The sequence below is a fragment of the Equus asinus genome, chromosome 29 (assembly GCF_041296235.1).
Source record: "Equus asinus isolate D_3611 breed Donkey chromosome 29, EquAss-T2T_v2, whole genome shotgun sequence".
Lineage (NCBI taxonomy): Eukaryota > Metazoa > Chordata > Mammalia > Perissodactyla > Equidae > Equus > Equus asinus.
Window position 1 is genome coordinate 17,665,828 of NC_091818.1, and position 20,042 is coordinate 17,685,869.

At 37.9% G+C, this 20,042-nt stretch overlaps 1 protein-coding gene across 1 annotated transcript in view; it reads right to left on the bottom strand.

Moving 5' to 3' along the window:
- CCDC7 (coiled-coil domain containing 7) overlaps nucleotides 1–20,042 on the bottom strand; it is a 432,318-nt gene that overhangs the window by 38,548 nt on the left and 373,728 nt on the right. The window lies entirely within an intron of this gene.

The following is a 20,042-nucleotide window of genomic DNA, read 5'->3' on the forward strand; positions in this document are numbered from 1 at the left end:
ATTTAACCTTATTTACTTAACAATTTAACATACTGATTATTCAATTAAATACAAATATGTCTAATAATTTTTAAAAGCTTACTAAATAGCTACTATGTGCCAGATATTATACTACGTACTTTTCAGATATTATCTCATTTAATCCTCACAAGAATACTAGGCAGTAGGTATTTTATTCCCATTTAACAGATGAGGGAAGTAGAGCTTAGTGGGATTATGCATATTTTGGAAGGTCACACAGTTATTAAGTGCAAAAGCTTCAAATAAATTTTGTTCTTTTAGACTCTAAAACCTATTCTCTAGCTAGTAAACTCAAATGTCTACTGGGACTGAGCATGTAATGTGAGTGAAATGAACCTGGTGATGTTCAAAGTGGCATGAACAGCAGAAGTGAAGAATAGAAGTGAAGAGTAAATATTTTATATAAGGCTATTGCTCTCACTGACTGTTACAAATGCAGGCCTACGTTCCTGGATCATCTAAATTCTCAAGAGAAGCTAGAAATGTAGACATTTACAAGGAATTCTAAGATTTTGGAATATTTGCAAGTAATTTAGAAGTTTTAAGCATATTTGTAGGACAAAACAAATCATCAGCTATTGCCACAAGAGAATTACCTAAATTTAGGAAAGGATTAATTCTATCACATGGTTGGAATTTGAGAGCCAATTACTAGTTTATGTTTCTTTGGAAAATATCATGATTTACCTACCAATATATCTCTCTACATTAAAATCTGGATAAAATTGGCACTTTCAAAATAAAAAAAATAAGCAAAATATGCCAGGAAAAAATGGAAAGAATAATTAAAAATTAAAATTTTCAATTAAACTAATAACCTTTCAACAGTGCCAAGCCCAGATATTTTCATGAGTGGAATTCTTTATAATTCTTCAAGGATTGAATATTATGCTATAGCACATAAAAATGGAATTTTTCCATTTCTTTTTTTAAAATGTAAATCAAGAATTTTTTTTAAGGAAGATTGGCCTTGAGCTAACATCTGTTGCCAATATTCTTTTTTTTTTCTCCCCAAAGCCCAGTACATAGTTGTATGTCCTAGTTGCAAGTCATTCTGGTTCCTCTACGTGGGATGCTGCCACAGCATGGCTTGATGAGTGATGCTGAGGATTTAAACTGGCAAACCCCAGGCCACTAAAGGGGAACACATGAACTTAATCACTCAGCCATGTGGTTGGCCCTCTCCATTTCTTTTACAAAGTCAAAATAGTCATTACAAAGATATTGACATTGATATAGACATAATTGGCATAACTGACATAAAAATACTGCAGATAGAAATATAATAATGCAAGTCACATATGTAATTAAAAGTAATAATGGCTCCATTAAAAATTCAAGAAACAAGTAAAATCAATTTTAGTAATGTTTTATTTAACCAAATATATACAAAACATAATTTTTACATATATTCAAAATAAAATCAATGAGATATTTTACATAATTATGTTCATAGTAGGTCTTCAAACTCAAATGTGTATTATAAACTTAGAGTACATCTCAATTTGAACTAGCTGCATGTCAAATGCTCAATATCCATATGTGGCTAGGGTTGCCACATTACACATTACAGCTTTAAAATATAAAAGCAAAAATCTTAAATAAAAAGCAAGTAAATAAAATTTCATTCGCAGAATACAAGGTAGGTTTATCTATTAATATAGTTACCATATTAATGGTTCTAAAGAGAAATCATGTCAGATTATCTTAAGGTAAAAATTCATTTAAAAAACTTATAAATTCTTTTTAAATTTTTCCCAGTTTTAATGAGATATAATTGACATAAATATTGTGTAGGTTTAAAGTTTACAATATGATGATTTGATATGCATATATATTGCAAAATGAATACCACAATAAAGTTAACACAATAAAAGCAACCTATAGAATAGGAGAAAATATTTGCAAACTACATATCAGATAAGAGGTCAATATTCAAAATATATAAAGGATTCATACAACTCAATAGCAAAAACACTAATAACCCAATTAAAAATGGGCAGAGGATCCGAATAGACATTTTCCCAAAGAAAACATACAGATGGCCAGGAGGTACGTAAAAGATGTTCAGCATCACTGATCATCAAGGAAATGCAAATCAAAACCACAATGAGATATCATCTCACACTGTTAGAATGATTATTATCAAAAAGACAAGCGTGGTCAGCCCCATGGCATAGTGGTTAAGTCCAGCATGCTCCACTTTGGTGGCCTTGGTTCATGGGTTCACATCCCAGGTGTGGACCTACACCACTCATCAAGCCATGCTGTGGCAGTGACCCACATACAAAATAGAGAAAGACTGGCACAGATGTTAACTCAGGGCTAATCTTCCTCAGGCAAAAAAAAAATAGAGAGAGAGATAACAAGTGTTGGTGAGGATGTGGAGAAAAGGAAACCCTTGTGTACTGTTGGTGGGAATGTAAATTGATACAGCCACTATGGAAAACTGTATGGAAGTTCCTCAAAAAATTAATAATAGAACTGCCTTAAGATTCAGCATTCCCACTTCTGGGTATATATCTGAAGGAAATGAAATTAGGATCTCAAAGAGATATCTGCTCTCCCATGTTCATTGCAGCATTATTTCCAATAGTCAAGATATAGAAACAATCTAGATGTCATTCTGCAGATGAATGGATAAAGGAAATGTCATATATCTATATCTATCTACCTATCTATATATATATACACACACATACACACACAATGAAATATTATTCAGCCATAAAAAATAAGGAAATGCTGCCCTTTGCAACAACATAGATGGACCTTGAGGGCATTGTGATAAGTGAAATGAGTAAGACAGAGAAAGACAAGTACTATATGATCTCACTTATATGTGGAATCTAAAAAGTGCCAAACACAGGGTGGCGCAGTGGCATAGTGGTTAAGTTTGCATGCTCCACTTTGGTGGCCCAGTGTTTGTGGGTTTGGATCTCAGTCACAGACCTACACACTGCTCATCAAGCCATGTTGTGGTGGCATCCTACATACAAAATAGAGGAAGATTGGCACAGATGATAGGTCAGGGACAATGTTCCTCACCAAAAAAACCCCAAAACCTGCCAAATTCATGAAAACATAGAGTATAAAAGTGGTTGCCTGGGGCCTGAAGGTGGAGGAAATGGGGATATGTTGGTCAAAGGGTGCAAACTTCTGATTATGAGATTGATAAGTTCTGGGGATATAATATCTAGCATGGTGACTATAGTTAACAGTACTGTACTGTATACCTGAAATTTCCTAAGAGAATAGATATTAAATGTTCTCACTATAAAAAAAATTAACATTTATGTGAAGTGATTATTTCTTTTGCCGTGCAGAAGCATTTTAGTTTGATGTAGTTCTTGCTCATTTTTGCTTTTGTTGCTTGTGATTTTAGTGTCATATCCAAAAAATTGTTGCCAAGACCGATGTGAAGGATCATTTTCCCTGTTTTCTTCTAGAAGATTTATGGTTTCAGAGGTTTTACATTTAAGTCTTTAATCCATTTCAAGTTGCTTTTTGTGTATAGTGTAAGATAGAAGATCAATTTCATTCTTTTGCATGTGGATATCCACTTTTCCCAACACTGTTTATTAAAGAGACTATCCTTTTCCCGTTGAATATTCTTGGCTCCCTTGTGTGATATTAGTTGACTGTTTATGCATAGGTCCTCTGGACTCTCAATTCTGATTCATTTGTCTATGTGCCTATTTTTATGCCAACACTATACAGTTTTGATTACAACAGTTTTGTAGTTTATACTTTGAAATCTCTGAAAGTGTGATGCCTCCAGATTTGCTCTTCTTTCTCAAGATTGCTTTAGCTATTTGGGGTCTTTTTTGGTTCCACAAAAATTTTAGGATAGTTTTTCTATTTCTGTGAAAATTCCATTGGAATTTTGACGATGATTGCATTAAATCTGTAGATGCAATTGGGTAGTACGCACATTTTAACAACATTAATTTTTCTTATCCATGAACACAAGATATCTTTCCATTTATCTGTGTCTTCTTCAATTTCTTTCATCAAAATCTTATAGTTTTCAGTGTACAGGCATACCTCAGAGATACTGTGGGTTTTGTTCTGGACTACCACAATAAAGGGAATATCACAATAAAATGAGTCACACAAATATTTTGGTTTCCCAGTGTATATAAAAGTTATGTTTACATTATAGTTAAGCGTTCACTAGCATTATGTCTAAAGAAGCAATGTACATACCTTAATCAAAAAATACTTGATTGCCAAAAAATGCTAACTATCATCTCGGCCTTTAGCAAGGTGTAATCTTTCTGCTAGTGGAGGGTCTTGCCTCGATGTTGATAGCTGCTGACTGATCAGGACAGTGGTTGCTGAAGGTTGGGTGGTTGTAGCTATTTCTTAAAATAAGACAATATTGAAGTTTGCTGCATCAATTGACTCTTCTTTTCATGAACAATTTCTCTGTAGCATGCGATGGTGCTTGACAGCATTTTATCCATAGTAGAACTTCTTTCAAACCCTACTGTCGCTTTATCAATTAAGTTCATATAATATTCTAAGTACTTTGTCATCATTTCAACAATCTTCACCAGGAGTGATATCATCTCAAGAAACCATTTTCTTTGCTCATCCATAAGAATCAACCCCTCATCATTAAAGTTTTATCATGAAGTATCAGCAATTAAGTCACATCATCAGGGTCCGCTTCTAATAATCCTAGTTCTCTTGCTATTTCCACTACATCTTCAGTTACTTCTTCCACTGAAGTCTTGAATCCCCCAAAGTCCTCCATGAGTATTGGAATCAACTTCTTCCAAACTCTTGTTAATGTTGATTTTTTTTCAGTATTTCTTTTTATTGCCAAATAATATTCCACTGTATGAATATATCACATTTTATTTATTCATTCATCAGTTGATAGAAATTTGGGTGGTTTCCACTTTATGGCTACTATGAAAAATGCTGCTATGAGCATTAGTGTACAAGTATTTATGTGGACATGTTTTTATTTCTGTTGGGTATGGACCTAGGAGTGGACGTGCGGGGTCATATGGTAACTCTATGTTTATATAGGTCCTGCCCACTCCCCACCCCACTCTACCTGCACTGCCCTGTGCAAAGCAGAGCAAAGAAAGAACAAGAAACCAATTTGGGAGTCAAAGGTTATCGGCCAGCACACAGAATGAGCACAATTATTTATGTGAATACAAACACATTCAAAACCAAACTCCTCCTTTTGCAAGGGACCTACAAACTCAAGTATACATAGAAAACACATTCGGGCAATTGCCTGGGCATGGATAAGACAGGGAGAAAGAAACGGGACTAAAAGGGAATATGCAAATAAATGAAACAAGGCTTTGCAGGAGTAAATAGCCGCTCACAACCCAAAAAGTGCTATTAACCCTGAGTACTTTGAAAAAAGAAGAGGTTGAGGTGAGAATGACTTCAGGGTAAGGGAATGTGACGCTTATTCAACTGTTCTTTAGTTCCCATAGGAAAAGGAAATGAACATTTAGGTTATGAATTATTATTATATTTTTTCCTTTTTTTAAATTAAGGTTATGAAAGTTAACATCCTTGTGAAATTACAGTTGTACATCATTATTAGTCATGTTGTAGGTACACCACTTCACCCCTAGTGCCCTCCCTCCATCCCCCTTTCCCCTGGCAACCACCGATCAGTTCTCTTTGTCCATATGTTAACTACCACCTATGAGTGGAATCATACAGAGTTCGTCTTTCTCTGTCTGGCTTATTTCACTCAACATAATACCCTCAAGGTCTATCCATGTTGTTATGAATGGGACGACTTTGTCCTTTTTTATGGCTGAGTAGTATTCCATTGTGTATATATATATACCACGTCTTTATCCAATCATCAGTTGCTGGGCACTTTGGTTGGTTCCATGACTTGGCTATTGTGAATAATGCTGCAATGAACATAGTGGTGCATGGAACTTTTGGAATTGCTGATTTCAGGTTCTTAGGATAGATACCCAGTAGTGGGATGGCTGGGTCATAAGGTATTTCTATTCTTAACTTTTTGTGGAATCTCCATACTGTTTTCCATAGTGGCTGCACCAGTTTGCATTCCCACCAACAGTGTATGACGGTTCCCTTTTCTCCACAGCCTCTTCAACATTTGTCACTCTTGGTTTTGGATATTTTTGCCATTCTAACAGGTGTAAGGTGATATCTTAGTGTAGTTTTGATTTGCATTTCCCTGATGATTAGTGATGATGAGCATCTTTTCATGTGTCTATTGGCCATCCGTATATCTTCTTTGGAGAAATGTCTGTTCATGTTCCCTGCCCATTTTGTAATTGGGTTGTTTGATTTTTTATTGTTGAGTTGTGTGAGTTCTTTGTATATTATGGAGATTAACCCTTTGTTGGATAAATAACTTGTGAATACTTTTTCCCAATTAGTGGGCTGTTTTTTTGTTTCAATCCTGTTTTCCCTTGCCTTGAAGAAGCTCTTTAGCCTGAAGAAGTCCCATTTGTTTATTCTTTCTATTGTTTCTCTCATGTGAGGGTTATGGTGTCGGAAAAGATTCTTTTGAAGCTGATGTCAAAGAGTGTACAGCCGATATTCTCTTCTAGAAGACTTATTGTTTCAGGCCTAATCTTTAGGTCTTTGATCCATTTTGAGTTTATTTTAGTAAATGGTGAAAAAGAATGGTTGATTTTCATTCTTTTACATGTGGCTGTCCAGTTTTCCCAGCACCATTTGTTGAAGAGACTTTCTTTCCTCCATTGTAGGCCCTCAGCTCCTTTGTCAAAGATTAGCTGTCCATAGACGTGTGGTTTTATTTCTGGGCTTTCAATTCTGTTCCATTGATCTGTGCATCTGTTTTTGTACCAGTACCATGCTGTTTTGATTACTGTAGCTTTGTAGTATGTTTTGAAGTCAGGGATTGTGATGCCTCCAGCTTTGTTCTTCTTTCCCAGGATTGCTTTAGCAATTCGGGGTCTTTTGTTGCCCCATATGAATTTTAGGATACTTTGTTCAATTTCTCTAAAGAATGACATTGGAATTCTGATTGGGATAGCGTTGAATCTGTAGATTGCTTTAGGTAGTATGGACATTTTAACTATGTTTATTCTTCCAACCCATGTGCATGGAATGTCTTTCCATCTCTTTATGTCGTCATCGATTTCTTTCAAGAAGGTCTTGTAGTTTTCATTGTATAGATCTTTCACTTCCTTGGTTAAATTTATCCCAAGGTATTTTATTCTTTTTGTTGTGATCATGAATGGGATTGAGTTCTTGAGATCTTTTTCTGTTAGTTCATTGTTAGCATATAGAAATGCTACTGATTTATGTATGTTGATTTTATACCCTGCAACTTTGCTGTAGTTGTTGATTGTTTCTAATAGTTTTTCTATGGATTCTTTGGGGTTTTCTATATATAAGATCATGTCATCTGCAAACAGCAAGAGTTTTACTTCTTCGTTGCCTATTTGGATTCCTTTTATTTCTTTTTCCTGCCAAATTGCTCTGGCCAAAACCTCCAGTACTATGTTGAATAAGAGTGGTGAAAGTGGGCACCCTTGTCTTGTTCCTGTTCTGAGAGGGATGGGTTTCAGTTTTTGCCCATTGAGTATGATGTTGGCTGTGGGTTTGTCATATATGGCCTTTATTATGTTGAGGTACTTTCCTTCTACATCTATTTTATTGAGGGTTTTTATCATAAATGGATGTTGGATCTTGTTGAATGCTTTCTCTGCATCTATTGAGATGATCATGTGGTTTTTGTTTCTCATTTTGTTAATGTAGTGAATCACGTTGATTGACTTGCGGATGTTGAACCATCCCTGTGTCCCTGGTATAAATCCCACTTGATCATGGTGTATAATCTTTTTGATATATTGCTGTATTCAGTTTGCCAAAATTTTGTTGAGGATTTTTGCATCTATGTTCATCAGTGATATTGGCCTGTAGTTTTCCTTCTTTGTGTTGTCCTTGTCAGGTTTGGGGATCAGGGTGATGTTGGCTTCATAGAATGTATTAGGGAGTGCTCCATCTTCCTCTATTTTCTGGAATAGTTTGACAAGGATAGGTATTAAATCTTCTTTGAATGTTTGGTAGAATTCTCCACAGAAGCCGTCTGGTCCTGGACTCTTATTTTTGGGGAGTTTTTTCATTACTGTTTCTATTTCTTTACTTGTGATTGGTCTATTCAGATTCTCTATTTCTTCCTGATTCAGTTTGGGTAGGTTGTATGAGTCTAGGAATTTATCCGTTTCTTCTAGGTTGTTCAATTTGTTGGCATATAGTTTTTCATAGTATTCTCTCATGATCCTTTGTATTTTTTCGGTATCTGTTGTGATTTCTCCTCTCTCATTTCTAATTTTATTTATTTGAGACTTCTCTCTTTTTTTTAGTGAGTCTGGCTAAGGTTTTGTCAATTTTGTTAATTTTTTCAAAGAACCAACTCTTTGTTTCATTGATCCTTTCTACTGTCTTTTTTGATTCAATATCCTTTATTTCTGCTCTAATTTTTATTATTTCCCTCCTTCTACTGTCTTTGGGCTTTGTCTTTTTCTAATTCTGTTAGATGTCGTTTATGTAAGATTTTTCTTGCTTATTGAGGTGAGCCTGTATTGCAATGAATTTCCCTCTTAGGACTGCCTTTGCTGCGTCCCAAATAATTTCGTACAGTGTGTTTTCATTTTCATTTGTCTCCAGATAATATTTGATTTCTTCTTTAATTTCTTCAATAATCCATTGTTTGTTCAGTAGCATGTTGTTTAGTCTCCATATTTTTGGCCCTTTCCCAGCTTTATTCTTGTAGTTAATTTCTAGTTTCACAGCATTATGATCAGAAAAGATGCTTGGTATTATTTCAACCCTCTTGAACTTATTGATGTTTGCTTTGTTTCCCAAGATATGGTCTATCCTTGAGAATGTTCCATGCACACTTGAGAAGAATGTGTAACCTGCTGTTTTTGGATGAAGTGTCTTATATATATGTATTAGGTCCATCTGATCTAATTTTTCATTTAATTCTATAATTTACTTGTTGATTTTCTGTCTGGATGATCTGTCCATTGGTGTTAATGGGGTGTTGAGGTCCCCTACTATTATTGTATTGCTGTTGATGTCTCCTTTTAGTTTTGCTAATAGTTTCTTTACGAATTTTGGTGCTCCTGTGTTAGGTGTGTATATACTTATAAGTGTTATGTCATCTTGGTGGAGCATCCCTTTTATCATTATATACTGCCCCTCTTTGTCTTTCTTTATCTGTTTTGCTTTGAAGTCTACTTTGTCTGATATAAGTATGGCAACACCTGCTTTCTTTTGTTCATTATTATCTTGGAGTATTGTCTTCCATCCCTTCACTTTGAGTCTGTGTTTGTCTTTGGGGCTGAGGTGCGTTTCCTGGAGGCAGCATATTGTTGGATCTTGTTCCTTGATCCATCCTGCCTCTCTGTGCCTTTTGATTGGAGAGTTCAATCCATTCACGTTTAGAGTGATTATTGAAACGTGGGGGCCTAGTGTTGCCATTTTATCACTTGTTTTCTGGTTCTTTTGCATTTTGTCCTGATGGAGAGCTGTTACTTTGTGTTATTGTCCTTCTGCTTATCTCCTTTGTTCTGGATTTTGTAACCCCTTTCCTTTTTTTGATTTTTCAGGAATGAGGTTCTTCCTGAGCATTTCTTGAAGAGGAGGTTGTGTGGCAATGAACTCCCTTAACTTTTGTTTATCTGGGAAAGTTTTTATTTCTCCATCGTATTTGAAGGATATTTTCACTGGGTAGAGTATTCTTGGCTGCAGGTTTTTGTCCTTCAGAGATTTGAATATTTCATTCCAATCTCTATTAGCCTGTAAGGTCTCTCCTGAGAAATCTGCTGATAGCCTTATGGGGTTTCCTTTGTAAGTTATTTTCTTCTGCCTGGCTGCCCTTAGTATTTTCTCTTTGTCATTGACTTTTGCTAGTTCCACCACTATATGCCTTGGGGTTGGTCTTCTTGCGTTAATAAAGTTTGGAGATCTATTGGCTTCTGTCACATGAAGTTCCATCTCTCTTCCCAAGTTTGGAAAGTTCTCAGCTATTATTTCTTTGAACAGGCCTTCTGCCCCCTGTGGGGTCCCTCGTAGGTTGTGGGGGCAATTGCAAGGGGGCCTCAGGCTGCTGATGCCTACTGTTGCAGCCCACTTAGATGCACTCCCTCCTTGTGGTCTGCAGTGGTGTTGTGGGCTTTCCCAGCAGCCAGGAGCAGGATCACCTATAATCACCACTTTGTCCCTAACAGAGCCCACAAGATCACACTTGTCCACTATAGGTCCCAGCAGAGCTATGGGTATCTTCTGCAGTGTGTCATTAGCTCACCTAGCTGTGCTACTTTTGCCTCAGGGCCTTCCTGCCTTGCGATTGCCAGTTGGGACCTCTCCACTAGTGCTGTGCAGAGGCTTTCGCTGAGGCTGCTGTAGGAACCTGGAGTTCCCCCTGGGCTACATAGCCGTTTCACCAGAGCTCCACTCTGCCCCACTCCATTCTCATGGGATCTCTGGGAGCCCCTTGCCTCGTCTGGGACACGGCCAGAGTCCGTGGGCCTGACAGTGGCTTGTAAGCTGCTGCCTTGTGGGGAATTCTGCTCTAGGGAGCTTCCTGGTGTTCTGAATGCTGGGCGGGGCCTCCCTGCCAATGGCGAGCAGAGGCCCTCCCTGCTGGGAGTGTGCGGGACCCTGGAGCATCTCCTTGGGCCACAGAGCCAGGTGTTGGAGCTCCAATCAGTCCCCAAGCATGTCCACGGGAAGTCCGGGCACCCCCTGCACCAACCTGTGTGCCAGAGACCATGGGCCCAGCAGCAGCTGGTGGTCTGGTGCAGTGCCAGGGAATCCACCCACCGGGAGCTTCCCTTTGCTCTGGATTCTGGGTGGGGCCTCCCAGCTAATGGCAAGCAGAGGCTTTCCCTACTGGGGGGGGGGGGTGCGGGACCCCGGAGCCTCCCCTCAAGCCACAGAGTCAGGCACTGGAGCTCCAACCCTGTCCCCAAGCATGTCCACGGGAAGTCAGGGCGCCCCCTGCACTGACCCATGCACCGGAGACCATGGGCCCAGCAGCAGCTTGTGGTCTGGTGCCACGCCAGGGAATCTGCCCACTGGGAGCTTCCCTTTGTTCTGTATTCTGGGCGGGGCCTCCCTGCTAATGGCGAGCAGAGGCTTTCCCTGCCAGGGAGGTGTGGGACCCCAGAGCCTCCCCCTGGGCTGCAGAGCCAGGCGCTGGAGCTCCAACTGTGTCCCCAAGCATGACTACGGGAAGTCCGGGCACCCCCTGCACTGACCCATGCGCTGGAGACTGTGGGCCCAGCAGCAGCTGGCAGTCTGGTGCCGTGCCGGGGAATCCGCCCACTGGGAGCTTCTCTTTGTTCTGGATTCTGGGCGGGGCCTCCCTGCTAATGGCAAGTGGAGGCCTTCCCTGCCAGTGGGTGTGGGACCCTGGGGATTCCCCCTGGGCTTAGGTATAATCACGGGGGGCTTGAGTAGGGCTGTTGTCACCTGTTTCCACCGTCGCTCCACTGGTGAGTGCACACTCCCACCCTTGGTGTGTGGCGATGCTATGGGGGAGTCCGCTGGAAGAGAGCCTCCTGCAGGAACTAGGCTGTCCAGGGGTCGGGGGTCGGGGGTCGGAGAGTTTTCACCTATTTCCACCTCCTCCCGGGGGGAAGTCCGTCCGCCTTCCAATGTGTAGTAGTATGAGACTCTTAGGCATCTTGAGATACTATCTGGATAGCCTTAGGTTGGCTCCCACCTGGCCAGCTGAGAAGCTCCGCTGCTACCAAAGGTGGCTTTTTTCCTCTCTGGCTGGAGTTACTGCCTCTTCTGCTTTCATCAGGACTGTCCCTTGTTGTGGGGGTTCTTTTTATCCAGTTTTCAGTTTTCAATCCAGGGTGATTCTTCCTAAAATTGTTGTAACCTGGTTGCGTTTGTGGGAGGAGGCATGTTCAACGTCTGCTCACAGCGCCATCTTGATGAGAACTCCCATTAATGTTGATATTTTGACCTTCTCCCATGAATCACAAATGTTCTTAATAGCATCTAAAATGACGAATCCTTTCCAGAAGGTTTTCAAGTTACTTTGCCCAGATCCATCAGAGGAATCACTATCTAGGGCAGCAAAATATATTTCTTAAGTAATAAGACTTGAAAGTCAAAATTAGTCCTTGATCCATGGGCTGCAGAATGGTTGTTGTGTTAGCAGGCATGAAAACAACCTTAACGTCATTGTACACCTCCATCAGAGCTCTTGGGTGACCAGGTGTATCGTCAATGAGCCCTAATATTTTTAAAGGAATCTTTTTTTCTGGGTACTATGTCTCAACAGCGGGCTTAAAATATTTGATAAACCATTTGCTGTAAACAGATGTGCTGTCATCCAGGCTTTGTTTTTCCATTTATAGAGCACAGGCAGAGTAGATTTAGCATAATTCTTGTTGTTTTTTAACTTTCATGCTAGAGATAAAATTAAGTGCCTTGGTTTATTGGCAAATTCAGTACTTCTGCATTTCAACTTTATTTACTGTGGGCCACCTTTTGGTTCATGTTTCAGCCAACCAAACAAACTGTTAAAGCCCATTCTGATCCTCCAAGCTGCAACATGGAATAGAGAATCTCTGCTTAGTGGGCCCATATCAATAAATTCAACCTGATTCAACTTTATGTTCTTTCCACCATTATCCTACACTTTTAATATCAAATCCCACACATAAGTCCCAGATTTCTATCTGTATTCATTGGAAAAATAATGTAATTCTTTTGGAGTACAGCACATCTTCTTAGGGGTCACATTTTGTACTTCATCTTTAGAGGCCTGCTGAAACTTGAATCTATTTGTAGATCCAGAAGCAAAGGGGAGTGGTGAGTGGGTCTTGAGGAAAAGCAAGAATGTCTTGCAAGGTGAATACCTCAGGGGAGGACATTACAGTTTTCTCAAAGTAGGGTTAAACTCTTCAGACAGGAGTGGAAAGCCTGCTTCTAATGACAAGAAAGACTCAGCAGAATTTAGACATCCATGTCCCTGGCTTCATTAGGATCTTCTGATATGTCCCCATTCCAATTTTTAACATCCCATCCTTCCCAATCAATGCTCTCATTTTAATAGCAGAAATCCTGCAAGGTTGGCAATTCAATTTGTGTTATAATTCAGTCACTTGCAGGATGAGGCTGGATTTTGTTTTCAGCAATCTCAAATCTGCAGCTACAGGAGATAAGGGTTTCTTTCAGGGTAGATATAGAAATTTTTGGTCATTTATGTGGCTCTTGAGCTGGGATCCCTGAGCTCAAATTTGAATCCCTGAGCTCATTATTTACTTTCCCCATTTTATTCAGCACAATCAGGAGCCACCAGCCAATCTCACTATACTCTTTATTTTGACAAAAAATCTTCTAAGGTATTGAATATATAATTACCTGGAATCTTGCATCTTATAATTATCTGATTACAAGTATCCTATGGTGATTTTTTTAATATAGATCTCTATCGCCACATTATAATATGGACTAATGGTGTTCTCTTTACCACTGGAAATAGAGTCATCTGTGCCTTTAAAACTAATGATATTAGAGAACTAATTCTAAAAACCCCAGGACCAATTCAGAAAACTCATCCTTAAGATTCTGTTCCTTTTTTTCTTTCTTTTTATCTAATAAATATATTCATCAAAGTTTCAGGACACAAAATCAACACACAAAAATCAGCTGCACCTCTGAACAAACAACGAAAATTACAAAAAGAAAATAAAATAAACAATCCCTCCCACAAGAACATCAAAAAGGGTAAAATACTTAGGGCTAAATTCAATCAAGAAAGTGAATGACCTGTACACTGAAAACTACAAAACATTGTTGAAGGTAATTAAATGTACACAATAAATAAATGGATAGACATGCCATGCTCATGAATCAGCAAATACATTATTGGAAGAATATTGTTAAGATGTCAATATTACCCAAAGCAATCTACAGATTCAATGCAATCCCCAATGACATCCCTCACAGACACAGAAAAATACATCCCCAAATTCATCTGGAATCTCAAAGGACCCTGAATAGCCAAAACAACCCTGAAAAGGAATAGAGTTGGAGAAATCAATCACACTTTCTGACTTCAAAACCACCACAAATCTAAAGCAATCAAAACAGCATGGTACTGGCATTAAGACAAACTTGCTGATTAATGGAATGGAACAGAATGGAATGGAATAGAAAACCCAGAAATAAATCTTAACATATATGGTTAAATGATTTTTGACAAGGGTGACAAGATAACTCAAAGGGGAAAAGGCAGTCAAATGTTGCTGGGGAAACTGAGTATCATTATTCAAAATAATGAAGTTAGACCCTCAAATTACACCAAACACAAAAATCAACTAAAAAACAGATCAAATACCCAAATGTAAGACCTAAAACCATAAAACTCTTAGAAGAAAACAAAAGGTAAATCTTCATGATATTGGATTTGCCAATAATTTCTTGGACATGACACAGAAAGCATAGGAAACAAAAGAAAAATATATGTTAATTGTACTACATCAAAATTTAAAACCCCGGGGCTGGCCCAGCGATGCAGCAGTTAAGTTCACACATTCCCCTTCCGTGGACCAGGGTTTGCTGGTTCGGATCCCAGGTGCCGACATGACACCACTTGGCAAGCCATGCCTTGGCAGGCGTCCCACATATAAAGTAGAGGAAAATGGGCATGGATGTTAGCTCAGGGCCAATCTTCCTCATCAAAGAGAGGAGGATTGGCTGAAAATGTTAGCTCAGGGCTAATCTTCCTCCAAAAAAATTAAAAACCCCTCTGCATGAAAGGACACCATCAACAGACAGAAAAAGCAAGCAATATAATGGGAGTAATATTCACAAATCATGCATCCGACAAAGGATTAATCTATAGAAGGCATACAGAACTCCCCAAACTGAGAAAAACAATAAGAAAAAGTCCCGTTAAAAAATTGGCAAATGGTCCGAATGGATGCCTCCTCAAAGAAGATACACAAAGGGCCAATAAACACAATGCTCACTGCACATGTAACATATAAATATTACTTAATACACATGTAACAATGCTCAACATTACAAATCACCAGGGAAATGCAACCAAAAAAGACTGATAATAACAAATGTTAGTGAGGATGTGGAGAAATAGGAATCGCTGTGCCCTACCAGTAGGAATGAAAAATGGTACAGCTACCATGGAAAAAGCATGGTGGTCCTCAAAAAAATTGCACACAGAATTATCATAAGATCCAACAATTCTACCTCCAAGTACATGCCCAAAAGAATTGAAAACAGGGACTTGAACAGACATTTGTACATTTATGTGCATAACAGCACTCATAATCCAGAAGGTATAAACAACCCAAATGTCCATTGATTGATGAATGGACAAACAACGTGAGGCACATACACACAATGGAATATTACTCAGCCCCAAAAAGGAATGAATTTTGTTTTTTGGTTCTACAATTCTTTTTTTTAAATTATTATTGTGGTAATGTTGGTTTATAACATTATATAAATTTCAGGTGTACATCATTATATTTCAATTTATGTGTAGATTAAAACATGTTCACCACCCAAAGACTAATTACAATCCATCACCATACACATATCCCTAGTCACTGCTTTGTCCTCCTCCCTTCCCCCTTCCCCTCTGGTAACCACCAATCCAATCTCTTTCTCTATGTGTTTGTTTGTTGTTGTTTTTATCTTCTATTTGTGAGTGAGATCATATGGTATTTGAGTTTTCTCCTTCCGACTTATTTAACTTAGCATAATACCCTCAAGGTCCATCTATGTTGTCACAAATGGCCAGATTTCATCCTTTTTTATAGCTGAGTAGTACTCCACCACATATAAACACCACATCTCTTTCATCCATTCATCTCCCAATGAGCATCTAGGTTGCCCCCAAGTCCTGGCTATTGTGATTAATGCTGCAGTGAACATGGGTGCATATACCTTTACGCATTCATGTTTTCCTGTTCTTTAGATAAATACCCAGCAGTAGAATGGCTGGATCATATGGTAGCTCTATTCTTAATTTTTTGAGGAGTTTCCGCACTGTTTTCCACAGTGGTTGTACCAGTCTGCACCCCCACCAATAGTACATGAGAGTTCCCTCTTCTCCATATCCTCTCCAACACATGCTATTTCCTGTCTTGATAATTATAGCCCTTCTGATGGGTGTGAGGTGATATCTCATTGTATTTTTGATTTGCATTTCTCTGAAGTGCATCTGAATTAGCAAAACTGAACATCTTTTCATGTGCCTGATTGCCATCTGTATATCCTCCCCAGAGAAATACCCACTCAGATCCTTTTCCCATCCTTTAATTGGGTTGTTAGTTTTTTTGTTGTTGAAATGTATGAGTTCCTTATACATCCTGGACACTAACCCCCTATCAGACACATGGTCTGAGAAACTTCTTCTCCCAATTGTTAGGTTGCCTTTTCATCCTGTTGACAGTTTCCTCTTCTATGCAGAAGGTTTTTAGCTTGATATAGTCCCATTTGTTTATTTTTTATATTGTTTCCCTTGGCCAGTTAGACATGGTACTTGAAAGTATGCTGCTAAGACTGATGTCAAAGAGTGTACTGCCTATGTTTTCTTCTAGAAGTTTCACATCTTCAGGTCTTACATTCAAATCTTTAATACACTTTTAGCTAATCCCTCTGTATGGTACAAGATATGGTCCACTCTTACCCCTTTACACGTGGCTGTCCAGTTTTCCCAACACTATTTATTGAGGAGACTTTCCTTTCTCTGTCGTATGTTCCCAGCTCCCCTGTCAAAAATTAGCTGTCCGCAGATGTGTGCGCTTACTTCCAGGCTCTCACTTCCACTCTGTTGATCTGTGTGTCTGTTTCTGTGCCAGTACTGTGCTGCCCTGACGCCTATAGCCCTGCAGTATACCCTGAAATCAGAGAGCACGACACTTCTAGCTCTGCTCTCCTTTCTCAGGAGTCCTTCAGCCACTGGGGGTCCCCCATTGTTCCATCTAACTTTCAGGATCCTTTGTTCTATCCCTGTAAAAAAATGTCACCGGTACTCAGATAGGGACTGCAGTGAATCTGCAGACTGCCTCAGGAAGTATGGACATTTTAACTATGTTAATTTTTCCAATCCAAGAGCATGGAATATCGCTCCATTTATTTGTGTCTTCTTCTATTTCTCTTAACAATGTTTTATAGTTTTCAGTGTACAAGTCCTTCACCTCTTTGCTCAAGTTTATTCCTAGGCACTTTATTCTCCCTTAAGATTGCTCCTGACTGCCATGCAGCACCATGGCTGGAAGGTGGCTTTTTCCTCTCCAGGAAGGAATTTCTGCCTCTTCCACCTCAGTCAGCACTGTCTGTTTTTACAGGGGTTCTTTTTATCCAGTTTTCAGTTCTCTCTCAGGGGTAATTGGTCCAAGAGTAGTTGTAAATTTGTTGTGTCCATGGGAGGACATGAGTTCAGAGACCACCTATGCCACCACCTCTCTAAGATTCTGTCCCTTTAGAACCATTCCTAGTACCAAAATACGGTAGGGATCTCCAGAAAAGTAAACAGAGAGATTGATTTTAAGGAATTGGTTCATGGATTGTGGGGCCTGGCAAGTCCAAAATGTGTAGGGCTGGTGAGAAAGCTGGAATTTCCAGCAAGAGTCAATGTTTCAGTCTTGAGTCAAAGACAGTCTGGAGGCAGAATTCCTTCCTCTCTAGAGAACCTTAGTGTTTCCTCTTAAGGCTTTCCACTAGTGGATAGGACCCCCCCCCCCCCCCCACATTATGGAGGGTAATCTGCTTTACTCAAAGTCTACTGATTTAAATTTTAACTTCATCTAAAAAATACCTTCATAGCAACTTCTACGCTCATGTTTGACCAAGCAACTGAGTACTAGAGCCTAACCAAATTGACACATAATTAATCATAACAGTTGGCTATCAGCCTTGAGAAGGACATTCAGGAAAACACACATATTATTAATCTGATAGAAGATTACACCCTGCCACAACTCTAAGAAAGAAAAACGCCATCACTAAGCGGTTTCTGCCATGCTCATTACAATGGAGACTAATATTGTTAAAGATCAACCACCAGGTGTTTTAGAAGCTCAAGCCACAGGAGTGCACCAGTACAAGCTCTAGAGACAACTTAAATTATGGCAAGATGTTTATGGGAAATGTGGCTTTTCTGTATCAAGTCCAACAGACTCCTTGATTCTTGTCTGCTGTAGCTCGAGGTGGATGCTGAATGTGGGTTAGGGGGACACAAAAAATAAGTACGTTGTAGCTGCTGGGCATCTCAATGTGTTTTTTGCATTTCCTCTTCTACAGTATTCTTTTATAATGCCAAATGAATGTAATATTAGTTCAAAGCCTATTTTCTCTTTTAAATTTTATTATAGTGTGAAATTCTGCCTACCATTGGGAGTCTTATAATAATTTTTAGAGAATAAAAGAAAATTATTTTAATTTTTGGATTCATATCTTAATTTGTTAATTAATGAATATTATATATTATTTTATTATTAATATTAATATTAATTTATATTACCATACTACTTGCTTAAATATACTGAATATCACCATGAATAACACAAAATTTTGGGTCTTTCTCTGATAATTTAGCTGAAAATAGATTTGGGGGAACTCTGAGGGTTAAGCTAAAGGCATACTGCTATCTACTATTTACTTTCTATTTCAGTTTGTCTTGTGCTTTTTGGTAATCCTTTCATTTTGAGCCTTTCTGAGCCATCTTGTAGGTAGCTATATCTTAAAAACTTTATTCACCATATTTTGTCAATTTTATAATGCATATTTTTTCACATTTAACATCCTTAAAATTGGGATATGTTACAATAAATGGAAATAAAGCACTGTGTCATAATTTAATTGGTAACATTTCTGCTTCCTTATAATACCTAAAAATGACATATATTATAATCAACCATCTTATAATTAAATATAGTAACTGCATTAGGCATTTTTGATAAAATTTGAGTAAGCTTGTTATTTAAAAGTTGACTTTAATTCATTCATATTTATTTTAATAAATTATATTTCCTGTTATATCTGACATCTTATATGTTTTTCATTATGATGCTTTATTATTGTTTTTATTTTTGACCCCAGACTTCTGTAGATTTTTATGTTTTTTTGATATTTTTATTCATATAATGTTGAGCATTTGCATATTGTGTTTCAGCTTTATGAACTGATTACCATTAAATAACTGGCAAGCATGTTTGAACTTATTTCTCTGTTAATATCAAAAATTAAACCTTGGAAAGTAAGCAAAGTAGTTACAATAATCACATAATCTACTAAGTATATATTCTTTATAGATTAAAGATCCATATGTAAAAATAAAATAATATTAAAAGACAACATAGAAAAATATTCATATAACCATAGGGTTAAGAAGACATCAAAAAATGAAAACAAAAACCTAGAAATTATAAAGCAAAATATAGACATATATGACTACATGCAAATTGAAAAAAAGTGTCAAAATAAAATGTAAAAGATAAAACTATAAATTGATAAAAATATTTGTAATGCTATTTCATATTTTTGGCTAATATTCAAAGAGCATCTAAAATTGTAAGAAAAAGCAAATAACCTAATAAAAATGTGTGAAAGGTAAAACAGAAAAGAAAATGAAAAGAGATAAAATAATAAAAGATATTCTACCTCACTAGCAATCATGAAAATACAAGAAGGGCAAAAAGACAAAGAGGTGATTTTCTACCCTTCATATGAACAACGATACTATTCACTGGTATAGAAAATACAAGACACACACAGCTCAGTATTGATGACTAAACACACCTACTCAAACTCACTAAGATTTTAATATTTTATGATTTCAATGAGTTAGAGTGAGAAAGTGACTTAAGAGAAAGTATCTAAGTGAAAGTAAAACACTACTAAGGTTCTCTTCTTTGCACCAAAGCTATAGCTACTGAGTAACTTTAGACTTAGCAGGAAAAATATAAGCTTAAGTATGTGTGTATTAAGACAAAAAATTAAGGGCAAATAAAAAATAGAAT